The sequence below is a fragment of the Caretta caretta genome, chromosome 1 (genome assembly GCF_965140235.1).
Source record: "Caretta caretta isolate rCarCar2 chromosome 1, rCarCar1.hap1, whole genome shotgun sequence".
Lineage (NCBI taxonomy): Eukaryota > Metazoa > Chordata > Testudines > Cheloniidae > Caretta > Caretta caretta.
This window is the reverse complement of record NC_134206.1, coordinates 57,520,854-57,533,921: the sequence shown is the minus strand read 5'-3', so window position 1 is coordinate 57,533,921 and position 13,068 is coordinate 57,520,854. Positions and strand designations below refer to the sequence as shown.

General features: G+C 40.1%; 1 long non-coding RNA gene across 1 annotated transcript; it reads right to left on the bottom strand.

Annotated features, from left to right (window-relative positions):
- Nucleotides 1–2,930: 2,930 nt before the first annotated feature.
- Nucleotides 2,931–7,413, bottom strand: LOC125636458 (uncharacterized). Its single transcript, XR_007356609.2, has 3 exons — nucleotides 7,307–7,413; nucleotides 6,544–6,705; nucleotides 2,931–3,007 (listed from the first exon to the last, which is right to left on the bottom strand). It is a non-coding gene; the product is annotated as an uncharacterized LOC125636458 (long non-coding RNA).
- Between the last annotated feature and the right edge of the window lie 5,655 nt (nucleotides 7,414–13,068).

Sequence of the window (13,068 nt, the reverse complement as noted above, 5' to 3'; positions counted from 1 at the left end):
GACATTGTGTCCAGGGATGGAGCCCTGGGGCACTGCTTTATTCTGGAGCAGGAACAAACTGAGAGTGAGCCCCAGGATAGGGCTGCAGATCAAAGGATCTTACCGAGTGCGCTGAAATAGGCCCCCAGTTGGACTTGTACCCTGAAAGGGGTTTGCGTTGCTTTTATCTCGCAGACAGACTGTGTATGACTTTGCCAGAGGGCTGAGTCAGTGAAGATCCACCACAAACAGGTAGAGAGAGAGAGAGAGTGCAGGTACGTGCGCTCGGCCAGGGGGTGCTCATGAGTGGTGAGTGCAACATTGTTACACTGGAATTACTTCATATTCCATAAAATGGTCCTGAAACCCTCATAACTGACAGGTACATAAACATGGAAACTGCCTAACCCAGCTCAGAAAGTGCTGTAATAAGTTAATTGCAAGGCTGCTTTGGAAGTTATTAGCTATGCACTTTTCTCTGCTTCACTCTGCTATTCAGTAAAATTAAATGGTGGAGGAAATGACAGCTGATATTTTATTCTTGTGTAAATATATATACTTGTACTACCCAGGTATGATGTAAAAGTGTATCACACAGTACACTGCAAAACACTTTGACACTGTGTAGGTTCAGGATGAGCCCATGTGACACAAGCTGATGAATTTCAAGATGCACCCCAGCAATACAACCTCCCCCAGCTTGCAAACAGTCTCATGCTTTGGGTCTATATTTCAAATGTTTTCCTGTCTGCCTAGCTAAAGGCCAGTCCTGGACATCTGCTCTTTAGGGTACTGTGTGAAGGACATGCTTTGAGAAGATGTAGCTTTTATGTATGATGCAGCAATGACAATGCAAGTCTAGGGAAAGGAGATAATACTAATTATTGTAGATAGTAAAAAGTTCCCCCACACATAGAGAATGCCAAACAATGGAAAATTGTGGTTGGATATTTTCACACACCAGCCTTATAAAATAAAATGACTGCACTCTTATTGAAGGGTTGGTGGAAATAACATGATATCGGGAGCAATCTTCATATCATCTGGGAATGTCTCAAATTGACAGACATCTAATCCGATATCAAAATATTGATGAAAAGGTTATTTCAGGGACATGTGTCCTAGTTCCTATTAATATGGTAAGAAAATGGTCTGATTTACTGAAATTAAACTAAAGCAGGTACCTTGTTGTTGTAGCCAATAAATATGTTTCATTAAACACTAAAGCCGCTGGTTCTGTCAAAACTCCCATTGAAGTAGAGTTGTGATAAACCCAGGGATTTTTCAGAGTTCATTTTGTGTGTGTGTGTGTGTATGTGTGCGCGCGTGCATTTTGTTCTTTTCAGGTTCTGATGTATTTACATGAGCTTACTGTATTTGAAAGATTGTTTTTAAATACTAGAAACAGGGCGGACACAAGGCAAGAGCCTGCATAGAATAGAGGGGCATTGCTAGTGGGTAGAATCAACTGTCATTGGATACTGAAAGGAGGGGAAAGGGTGGAATTAAGAAGTGATGGTGGTTGGGATTAATTTGATAGAATCTAGAAGGTTCTGGAAGGCAGATGTAATAAAGGTTGGTCACACAGGAGTGCTGGTAAGAGACTATATTTTTAATTTCCTGGTGCCAGTCACATGACGTGGGTAATGTATACAAAAGTTTATATTGTGTACCATGTCAGGTGTCTGTATCTACTGACACCAGTGATTGAAGTTGCTGAAAGGAAAGTATGACTGGGAGGTTTGCCAAGACAATACAAATAAAATGGGGAGCAGGAGGGAGAGATGGGAGGTATTTACAGGTACAATCATCTTAAGTTTCTGATATGTGGGTATCCAGTACTATTCCAAATTTATTTTGAAAAAAGTGTCACCCCCCCCCCCAACCTTAATACAGTCCTAAAGCACAATCTGACTTCCAAAAATGTTTCTGCAATCACTATCTGCCTCATGGTTCTTTCTTTTCTCTTGTACCATTTTAAGATTAAAGATCCAGATAAAGATATCCCAAATCTATATTTATGAAGGAGACTGTCACAACAGGTTGGTGAAAAATAGCTGAAGAGAAATCATGGTAGACAGGCCAGTTGAATTTAGAATTTTGCCCTCTTTTAAAAGACTTGCCAGGCTTCAGTAAGAGTTGAGGGTACTCAGCACCTCCCAGGCATCTTCAGTACTTTCCAGGATTGAGCCCTTATCTGGCACCAAAATATCTAATGTCCTCAATTCCTGAAAGGAAATACGGCTGTATGTGTCGAGCCATCCCATGGGTTTATTTAAAGATGTATCACCCCTTTAGCACATACAAGTTTATATGACAGTCAGTAACTGATCGCACTCATAGGTTTAGGGCATTACATCACCAGCAGACCTCCTCCCCCACCATCCCCTGCTGTTTGGAGTCTAAATTCCCAGCTCATGACTATGACCAGTCATTAAGGGAGTTTTTGTCCTTTTAATTTTTACATTCAATCTCCACAATAAATTTTAGACATGCAGAATTCAAGTCCTCTTAACACCATTCAAAATAAACAGCTCATACAGGAACCTTAGCTCGCCTAGCTTTCCCTCTGGGGCAGCTATTTAAAAATTTACTCTTATTCCCAAAATCAAATAAATTTCAGTTAGTTTTTATTCTCAGAAGGCAGAACCCCCCCCACCTCTAATAAATCAAGGGGAAAAACTAGTCTGGAAAGCCCTATCCTTTGACAGTATGATTTCTTGGAAAAAACATAAAGAATTCACTCTGTCATTTAAGCTTATTTAACTTGGCCTTATTTTTTCAGTGTTTCACCCAGTCTTCCATTTACATTGTGTTCTATTGAAATAGAATAGTCTCAGCTGATGGGTTTGCGAAGTTGCTTTATGTATGAGTTTTTGGGTCACAAATGTAGTATAGTTTCCTGTAGCCATACACAATTCAAATAACTGCACTCTATTTGCCTTCTGTCAGCCGTATGCTAACAACAAATGTGTCTTCCTTACTTTCTCATCTCTACTGGCAGACAAAAGAAGAAAATCTTCAACATCTAAACAAAAGAGAAATTTAAGCATGAGAACAATAATAACTTGAGGATGCTTCTTGTTAACTTAGTGACTACATCCCAGGGTAATAAACATCCTTGGTCTTTGATCTGAGAATTAGTTTAGCCCAGGGTACATAAATTGGAAACACTGTTATCTAAATATATAGTATGGTACTGTGTTGCCTCATGATGATGCAACTTCATGTCATGCTTAAGTAGACAGCTCAGGAAAACCTGGAAGTTACAGATAGACCATTGGCTGCCCACACTTATGGTAGCTTTTGGGAATGAATAAAAGTTTAAATAAGCGTGAATGTTCAGGGTATCAGTTGACAATGTCAGTTTATTGCAGCTGTAGTTGAGAGGAGACTTAACCTGACTGATCAACACATGCTATTATACCTTTCCAATCCATTTTAAACACAGTAGCTAAGGAATGTAATGACATATTCATTCTCACTGCAGATATGAAAAAGCATTAAAACATTACTTTTAACAAGCCTGTCAGTACTTAAGGAATTAATGGAATGTGTATGACAAATACTTTTAAGAGTTGCAAGAATTAATTCTGATATTATTGCCTTTCTCATTTCATACCTCCAATTATTACTAGATTTTCCCTCGTGGAAGATTTTCTAGAGAATTAGCACATTTATAGGTGCAGTTAGGAGTCGGGATTCAGTCTTGTCTATATAACTACATTTATAAATATCTAATGCTTGTTTACACTTTGGTCATAGTGTCACTTTTAATATTGCTAAATTAGGGCTTAAAAGACACGTTCATTATAAGTATCTACTTTTCAGATGCATATGAAGAAGGCATCTAAACATTTTTCAGAACACTGTTTAAAACATCTCCAAAATGAATCTTACTAAACTTACCTCAGCATTTCATCTTTAACCTGATAATTAAGTGTGAGAATTTTTAGCCATAATGTGAATTTTTGAAGTAAGTTTGGTAAAATTTTGTTTGAAAACAGGTTTGAAAAATGTTAGATACCTACTGCTTTAAAATTTCAAACCTTCCTTGAACTTGGAGTTGTGTTCTGATGTATCCATGACTTATCTTGCAGCACTGTTGAGGCTTATCAGTTATTGTTTGCAAAGTGCTTTGAGGTCCTTAAATGACGGATGCTAGAGAAGGACAATATATTATTATTGCTATTGGAACTGCAGTAGTGATCCCCTAAATTTTGTTCTAGGTTGTGCCATTAGTTAGATACATGAGTGAGAGGAATATTAGGGATACATAAGAGAGATTCCAAATTAGTTTCTCCTTCCACTCACTTGCAATGCCACTTCGCTGATAGCTGGATGGAGCCCTAAGTGAAGCCTACGTATTAGCTAGAACAGGGGTTGATAATGGGCAGGGTTTCTGTAATCCAGATGCAATATCTTCTAGCTACTCAATACCAATGTATTATATATAGTTAATGGTATTTGGCCTTTTTAGGATACGGAAAACAAGTACATTGATGTACCCAGCCATGTTATATATTCCTTCTAGGCCACGGCCTCTTGCCTCCTCTGAAACCGCGTCTTCATGAAATTGCAGACGTTCCTTTTAGTTTAAGTTGGATGTCGATGGGTGAATCAGATCTGTGGCAAACTTGAAAAAGGCCTGTCTGCTGTTAAGATGGCAATAATTTGTTTGCTTGCAGCACAGGCACAGCTCACACACATTTCCACCCCCTGAAACCTGACCAATGCACTCTTGTGTTAACTTCTGGCCCTATGTACCTAGTCCACTGGATCAGTTATCTGATATCACTTTATAGCTACAGCTTATGCAGCTTATAGTTTTACACCATGTGGTCATTCTTTTATGTAGTATTTCTTCTCTTTTTATTTTTCATTTTCCCACACCCACTCCACTTATTGTTGGCTGCTCTCCCAGCACCTTTCCTCCATGGAGAGAGTTGCACAAACAGACCTTTGTAGACTTTAGAACACAGACACGGGTGGATGGATCTTCTCAACTCTGCTTCAGAGTGGTGTAAAGAGCACCACATACATGTATACAGGATTCTGTAGTTAGGGAATCTGATCCGTAAATAAGATTTCCACTCCTCTCTACTGTGACATGGGACCAGCAACAAACTATGTATTTAAACTGCTGTATATTATTGAACGATGTCCTGTCTTGACTGCTTAGTCTGTCTGCAGTCAGTAGGAATGAATGTAGGGCTGTGGGGAAATTAGGAATAATTGAGGAAATTAAAAAAATCTGCATATGTTTGCAGTTTCCTCTTCATATGCCTTTTATAATTTAATATTTATGTACTCTCCATATTTTAAAACATTTGGCTGATTGTTTTTCCTCTTCACTTAGTTTGCTACTGAAATATTTAATTACATTTAGGACTAACATAGCAGTATATTTATTTTGTGCAAGACTTACCCATTATAGTAATGGGCCCAATCTTGTTGCATTCATTCCTTGCACACTCAGAATTCCCACTGATTTTAAATGGGAGTTTTGGTTGCCAAGGAATACAGCATCGGGCCCACAGTATGGCTTATTATTACACAGTTACCACTGGAGGGTAGCAATTTTTTTTTTTTTTTAAAGATTTAGCTACATCAAAATGTGTTTTAATCACCTTGATTTTAGTTGGAATAACTAAGGGTCCCTCTAGAGGAAAGATATGAAGATTGTCTTTGCAAGTGAACACTTGGGAAAGAGAATCAGTTTATCTGGCTTGGAGGATAGCAAAAATGATTTGAGGGAGAATGTGGAGAGCCGTTTTTCTGAAGTTGCATTTTGGGGTGGATGGGCAGGAGGGAAGAAAAAGAAACCAAAATAGTTGTCTTGTTGATTTAGTATTTGGAGGATTGTACAAATTATTCATTGGGATGTATCCGCTTATGGAGTGTGGGCCAAATTCAGAGGTGAGGTCAATGATGTAAGTTACCTGTCAGTAAATGGTTGTAAGTAGGTAGAGGTTTGGTGTGTCTAACACACACACATGCAGAAGGGGAGGGTATTGCAGGAAAAGCGATGTAAATGTGCAGAGTAAGCAAGGAGAGTTTTAGTCTCAGCCGTTGGGCACAGTGTGGAAATATGATATCACACAACGGTGCACACCTCTAGACAGATATTGGAATACAGCTATGAAAGGCTAATGACTCAAGATGAGCCTAAACCACAATCCCTGATCTGAATATCATCCAAATTTGGAGAAGTTTGTATCTGAATTTGAGCTTTGCAGCAGATGGAGTATATCAACTACAAAGTGCTTCAGTCCTGAAAAAAAGGGTGTGGTCCACTAGAAACTTGACAGGCACATCTGCAGCCTTCAAAAGCATGTGACTCCAACAGAGCACGAACAGCTTCAAGGAATGACTGGAGTAACAAGCATCTTGCTGTGAGTTAGGCCAACCCAACAGGATGTCGGGATTCTTACTGCTGTGGATGCGCCATATAGTGTTTGTGTGCATATTGAAGTGCCTTTTGCGCAGACAGTCAGAAACCAGAATCTACAGATAAACACTCTCTAAAATAAAATGGATGAAAATCACTTTCTGTTTACTTACTGGCCAAGATCTAAATGCTGGTTTGTGTTTGCACTGATGTGATTGAGGGCATCTAAAACAGTGGAAGCAAAATAGGGAGTGTAAATCCTTGTGCAGTGGTTTAGGTGATAATGAGATAGTATCCACTGTTGCAGGAGAAGCACAGAACCATGGACTTCAGGTCTGGGAAGATACAAAACATTCCAGTTAATCTTTGAAACATTTAAAAATAAATAAATAAATAAATAAAGGCAAAATTATCCATGTAGTGTGTGGAATATAAAGGAATATGTAAAGGAATTTCACCAACTCATGAGAAAAATCTTTGTCAGCCTTAAAATTTTCCTCTTCTGAAGTAGGTTTTCCAAGGCAGGAGAATCAGAGGGCGCACTCTTCTTGTCTGCCTTTATGGCGCACTTTGGAGACATTCCACGTTCATTAGCTTTTGGCTGAGGAAATGGCTCCATGTGTGAAGAGGAAAATTCCCCAGGGAATCTATTGTGTAAACCACAGTCTGGGAGATAAGGCTGGACCTCAAAGAAGAAATTGGTCTTCTCAGATCATATTATGTCTACATGTCTGAGACTAGACAAGCTTTGGGAACAGAAAAAGCAATACGCAGGAGGTTTTCATCAAACTGAGAATTCCGTGGGCAGACAGAATTAGTTGGCTAATAAGATAAAAGCATAAAAATATAAGGAACTAAAAAGAAACACAACAGCAGAGGATGGAAGGCATGAGGCTTCATTGGGGTGCTAAAATATAGGCGATTTCTATCACGTACTGGGTCCGCAGCACTTGAGTTCCTGAGAAAATACTCCCAGACAACATCCACTTCTTGGAAAAATGTGGGTTGCAGGTTGGCACTCCAATGAACTACATGTCAAAAAAAAAAAATCACACTGAAATGAATGATTAGAACTTAACGGTACTTCTCATGCTCATATTTCTAAAGCTACTAAAAATGTGTCAGGACTTGGGAGACTCCCATTTTCAAATCTGTTCATTTTGTAAATTCTGCATGAGTAACAGAATACATGTTGCCCATAGGTCTTTAAATAGCTGTGTTGGAGTTACTTATACTATATTTTAGTAATACCTCCTTTCTAGTATAAATCCCTATAAATCTTAGCTGTATTTATCCTGAAGGCAGTGGTGCAAATACGGTGGTTCGGTCCGGCACCCCACGCCACTTATATTTATAGCTGGTACGGTGTACCAGAAAGACACAGGGCAGGAGGAGCCTGCCCCCAACCCTTCCACACAGCAGCTGCATCTCCTGAGCCCTGTCTGGGGTCAGTACAGCAGCTGCGCCAGAGGAGCTGCTGGCGTGGGGCTGCCTGGCGGCCCCACGTTCTGCTCCTTTCCCCGCTGCAGTTCCCGGGAGAGCTACTTTTGTCACGACATAGTGGTAAGCTAATAAGACTCAGAATACACACAGGAAGCAGATCAGCTGAGTAAGAAGGTGCCACCCTTTAATCTGTTATCCTTTGACCTACAGTACTGTTTCCTAATTGCACAAAACTGTTGTCTTTCTCAAACTTTCATATGCAGCATATTCTTTTAGCTAGTAGGGAACCTGATCAGATAATGAAATCTGGGGCTAGGTTAGCAAGAGATGGTGGGGGGGGGGGGGTGGAAAGTAGAACCTTTGTTGAATCTAGTGCATTTTTAGAAAGATGTTGTATGTTCTCATTCTGTGTCCCCCCCTCTCTGTCTGGATCTTGTCACCACACATCTTCACGGGGCTTCCCTCAGGACACAGGTAATGCCACTGGCCAGCAGGTGTAGGCATTGGTTAATAGAAGTCCTCCCTGCCCCAGTGAATTTTCCTGATGATTCAGAGAGTGAGAAACCAAGGGTCAAACTCACTCTTGGTGTAAATGGACATAATCCCAATGAAAACAATGAAACTGCATTAATTTACAGCAAAGCCAGTTAGGAACTGTTGGGAGCCCTAACAAGGAGAAGGCCGCATTTTTTTAAACACCGTGTTAAATACTTTTCAGGATGTTAACTAACATGGTGGTAAATGTATCAAAAGCTGCTAGAATGCCTTCTAGACTAGAGCTCTTGCCAATTCTAATAGTAGTTCAGCAATGTTAAGAATTGGTGGGGGATTTTTGAAGTAAAAATCCCTTGTGCAGACAACCATCTTTGCAATGCTTCAACATGGCGACCGAACATAGTTGTATGGTTTGTGCCCATTTGGGCTACACAACAAATGTAACCAAGTCAAGTGACCTGCTTACAACACAGTTCTCCATGATTTATTTAAAATATTTGAAATTTTTTGTTTGGACAGCATTGATGTCTCTGCAATGAGGCTGAAGCTTGAAAGCCTGTAGTTAGCTTGGGTACTTTGACACACCAAGGTCCTGTCCACGCCAACATTTTTCACTGTGTTGTAACCAAGTCAGAGAACAACTGTATTTTAACTGAGTTTCCTGATTCAGATATATTTGTAAAGTAAATGGGGGGCCTCTAAGTATAGATTTAAACCATGTTCTAACTGTGTTTGGATGCAGCCATTTCAAGCATTGTTTTAAACACAATCACAAGTATTAGTATGGATCAGACCTTAATGCAACATGTAAATCATGGTTCTAAGCATTTATTTTTTGTTCTTGTAGACAGTATTTAATATAAATTTGTAAAATAAAGATTAGAAAGAGAACTTCTACATCTTGTCTTACTGACCTTATACTGTATAAGTGTTTTCCTTTGTTTTTTTTGTTCTGATCATTAAAATACCCAGTTAAAATTATGAAAAATAATAATAAAGTTGTTTTGATGGGAAGTTAATTGGTGTGGCTCTTTGCAGGAACTGGAAGCGTTTACTATCTGGAAAGCATTGCATGCAATACAGAATTGTACAGAAACATCAGAGGTGTTTCAACCCAGATATTTCTGAAGAAAGTGTTGTCTTGAAGGATGTGCCGAGGATTTTTCATTCAATATAAATCTTGCAGTGAGATTTAATTAAAGGGAATTAAATGTGTTATGCCATTTACTAAACAGAAACTTTACTTATGCAGATATTGTTTGCGTATGTGTCAAAAGCAAGTACTAAAAGGGCTACTGCGCTAAAAAAAAGTTGAGATAACAGCAGTAACAATTTCCTAACCTGGTTACAAGTTAATCACAAACCTGAGGCTTACTGTGTGTAAGATTCACTATTATCTGGCCCCGAAATAGCACAAGAATTCCTCTGTGCCCATATGATACGCACAGGGTATCACTTTTGATAATGCCAGCCAAAAGCCCAAGCACGATTTTACAGCCTTACATTTAGAGCAAATGGGTAAGAGACTGAAAATTCCTGAATGTATGTCAAATACAGCAAATTATTTACTTTTTAGACATTTTAAAAATGTCATCAGATATGCCACAATGAAAGATGAACTTACAAAGAAATTTAGATCAGAGGCCAAATTGACCACTGGCATAAACAACAACGTTTCACTCACCAGAGAGAGTGCCTTGGAATTACAACTTGGAAGCAAATATTCTGTTTCAAAATCCTAACATACTGTCTCTTGGTTTCTATTCTTCTCATTTCTCTTCCATCATTCCTGTTTCTTTCCTTCCATATCCTGTTAACTTTCCCTGAGATTCATTTTTTTTTGTAATAAATTCCCTCCTGCTCTCTTTCTCTCTCCTCTCCCTCCCCACCTCTCTCCTGGCTCTTCTAAGATATTTTTCTTTTCTAAGCCTGCCTTTTTTTTTTTTTAAAGCTTATTTCCCCCTTGCATGGCTATTTGCTGGCACTGTTAATGCTCTTGGCTGTGACCTGAAGACATGGGCCTCCTGGATACAAGTCAGGTTCTGCTGATATAGGTGCTGTCTCTTTATTGGTGGAGGTACATTGCAAGGCAATGAGGTAGACTCCTGTGCACTTAAGCCATGCTGTTGCTTACCCTGTTTTTTCTAACAGGGTAAGCAACATCATGGCTTAAGTGCACAGGAGTCTCACCTCTACTACTTCCTGTGGCCTCTCTTGTTTCACTGCCAATTTATGCCCCCACACTGGTAAAGTAAGGTGTTAGCTAGGAGGAGGAGCTACTAGCTGCTGCTAACTTTCTTTGGAATTTCACATGAGCACTTTCCTGCTATTCCAGTTTACTGTTCTCCAAATGTCTGGAGGATTAGTAATCTCCAGCCCAGCATCTTCACTTATCTGAGAATAAAAGTAGGTCATCCCCAGAGGAACTCTCCTCTCGGGTAACAGCACACTGATATCATCTGTATTAGCTTTTGTACCAGTGTTTGCACTCAAGTAACATCCAGCCCCTCACTGTCTGCTTGTTCCAGTCAACATTAAAAAAACAACCAAAACCAACTCCCTGATATGTCTTGCTGGGGTCTGCACTAGCAAAGGTGTCAGGATGTGGCGATGCACCTATGCCTGCTAGGACTTCTCCAGTTTGTTGTGTCCTGAAGATCAATAGAGTCTGTGTATTTTATGAGACCCTGTTTAGCACAGGAGGGGAACAGTTTTACCAAAATCAATTTCTTGAAAGAGAGACAATTAAAAGGACTAGAAAAGGATCTGACTGGATGCTTCACAACGAACACATACCCAGTTGCTTTGTGTGGATAGACAATTAAATTTAAACCAGCTTGCAGGTAGCCCATAAATCTTATAGTAGCCTAGTTCTGAGCAAAAAGAGATTAAATTTGCCTGATATCTTTACTATGAATTATTTGCTCAGCCTTACTAACATGTACACAATTGATCAGTTTCACTTCCATCCAGAAGAGGGCAGAGGTACACACACACCATTCGACAGCCAATTGCAGTGTAGTTTGCATTTTCGGTCATTACATTTTTCTTTTTCTGAGCACTTCCTCACCACTTTTTCTTCCTTATTGGCCCCTCCCTGCATCTCCTAGTCTCCATTTAACTCCTCTTCCCCCCCTGCTTTGAAAATGCCCCTAGCACTCTCCATGCCTAACTGTACCTTCAGCAAAAGCAGTGGTTCTCAAACTTTTGTACTGGTGACCCCTTTCACATAGCAAGTCTCTGAGTGTGACCCCCCCTTATAAATTAAACACACTTTTTTAATATATTTAACACCATTATAAATGCTGGAGGCAAAGCAGGGTTTGGGGTGGAGGCTGACAGCTCACGACTCCCCCCATGTAATAACCTCGCGACCCCCTGAGGGTTCCCGACCCACAGTTTGAGAACCCCGGAGCAAAAGGATCAAGTGACCTAAAGATGCCTCTCTCCCATCGAGGAGCACTGTAGCCCTAAAATGCTCTCTCCCTAATCATTTGGCAGTAGTGCCCTCTGTGAAGTGTGTCTACACAGTGGTGCTCTTCAGTTTTCCTCTGTTGCTTGAATTACAGCATGGAAAAGTATGTTGCGTGGAGGACCCTTATTTTGTAGTGATGTTGATGGTAGCTGGTCTGTAGTTTCACCATAGATATTCCATACCCAGATTTGGATTATGCATTGTTCTTTAATACTTAAGGAAAGGAATAAAGAATGATTTATGGTATATAGACATACTAGGGGATATAGACATAGTAGGGATGTGTGAATCTGCTTCTGAAACTATATAGTCCAGGCAAGATTTTCAAGACTAGTAATTTGGGGTGCCCCAATTTTGGAGTGTCCAAAATGAAACACTGTGCGGGGGCCTGTTTTTCACAAAATGTTGAGCACCCACTTTCCAAAAATCAGACCATAGATTCATAGATATTAAGGTCAGAAGGGACCATTATGATCGTCTAGTCTGACCTCCTGCACAACGCAGGCCACAGAATCTCACCCTCCCACTCCTGCGATAAACCTCTCACCTATGTCTGAGCTATTGAAGTCCTCAAATCGTGGTTTAAAGACTTCAAGGTCTTTGAAGCTTCTCAATTTGGGCACCCAAAAATCAAATCACTCAGAAACTTGAACATCGTGGCTATGGGGCTATCAGTACCAACAGTATCTGTACAATTTCTATATGGGAAATACCAGTCTATAGTACTTTTTTACCCTCAACATCTAAACAATTGCCACTGTTTTCCCCATACTGATGCATCAAGCAGTTTTTTAGGCAGGAAATGGCAAATCCCTAGGTGGCAAAACTGTCACCTGAAATTTTGCATCTTGGGCTCTTCCCTGTTAAGAATCTCTCTTTTATCGTGGGTTTAGACAAAGAGGGAAGGTGCTGAATACAAATATCTTTGCTTTCCCTATTGGTTATGGTGTTGACCACTGCAACCTCCTCCACTCCAGCCTCCTGCATGTGCATGTTGTCCCTCCAGACTATCCCAAGTATAGCTGCTAAAATGAACCCATTGCTTTGTTCTAAGAAGGGGATGATGTGACCCTCTTCACTGGCTACTCCTTCCCCAACACTTCTAATTCAGACTTTTCATTCTTGCCTTCAAGGCGCTATGTAACTCCTCATCTCCCTACATATATGACCTCATTTTTATTGCATTGGAGCCCTAACCCTGACCCCTGGCACTCTGCCAGTAAGGCCAGGCTTGATGCCACATTCATCCATTTCTCCTATAAGTGTTTTCCTGCCTCATTCTGTG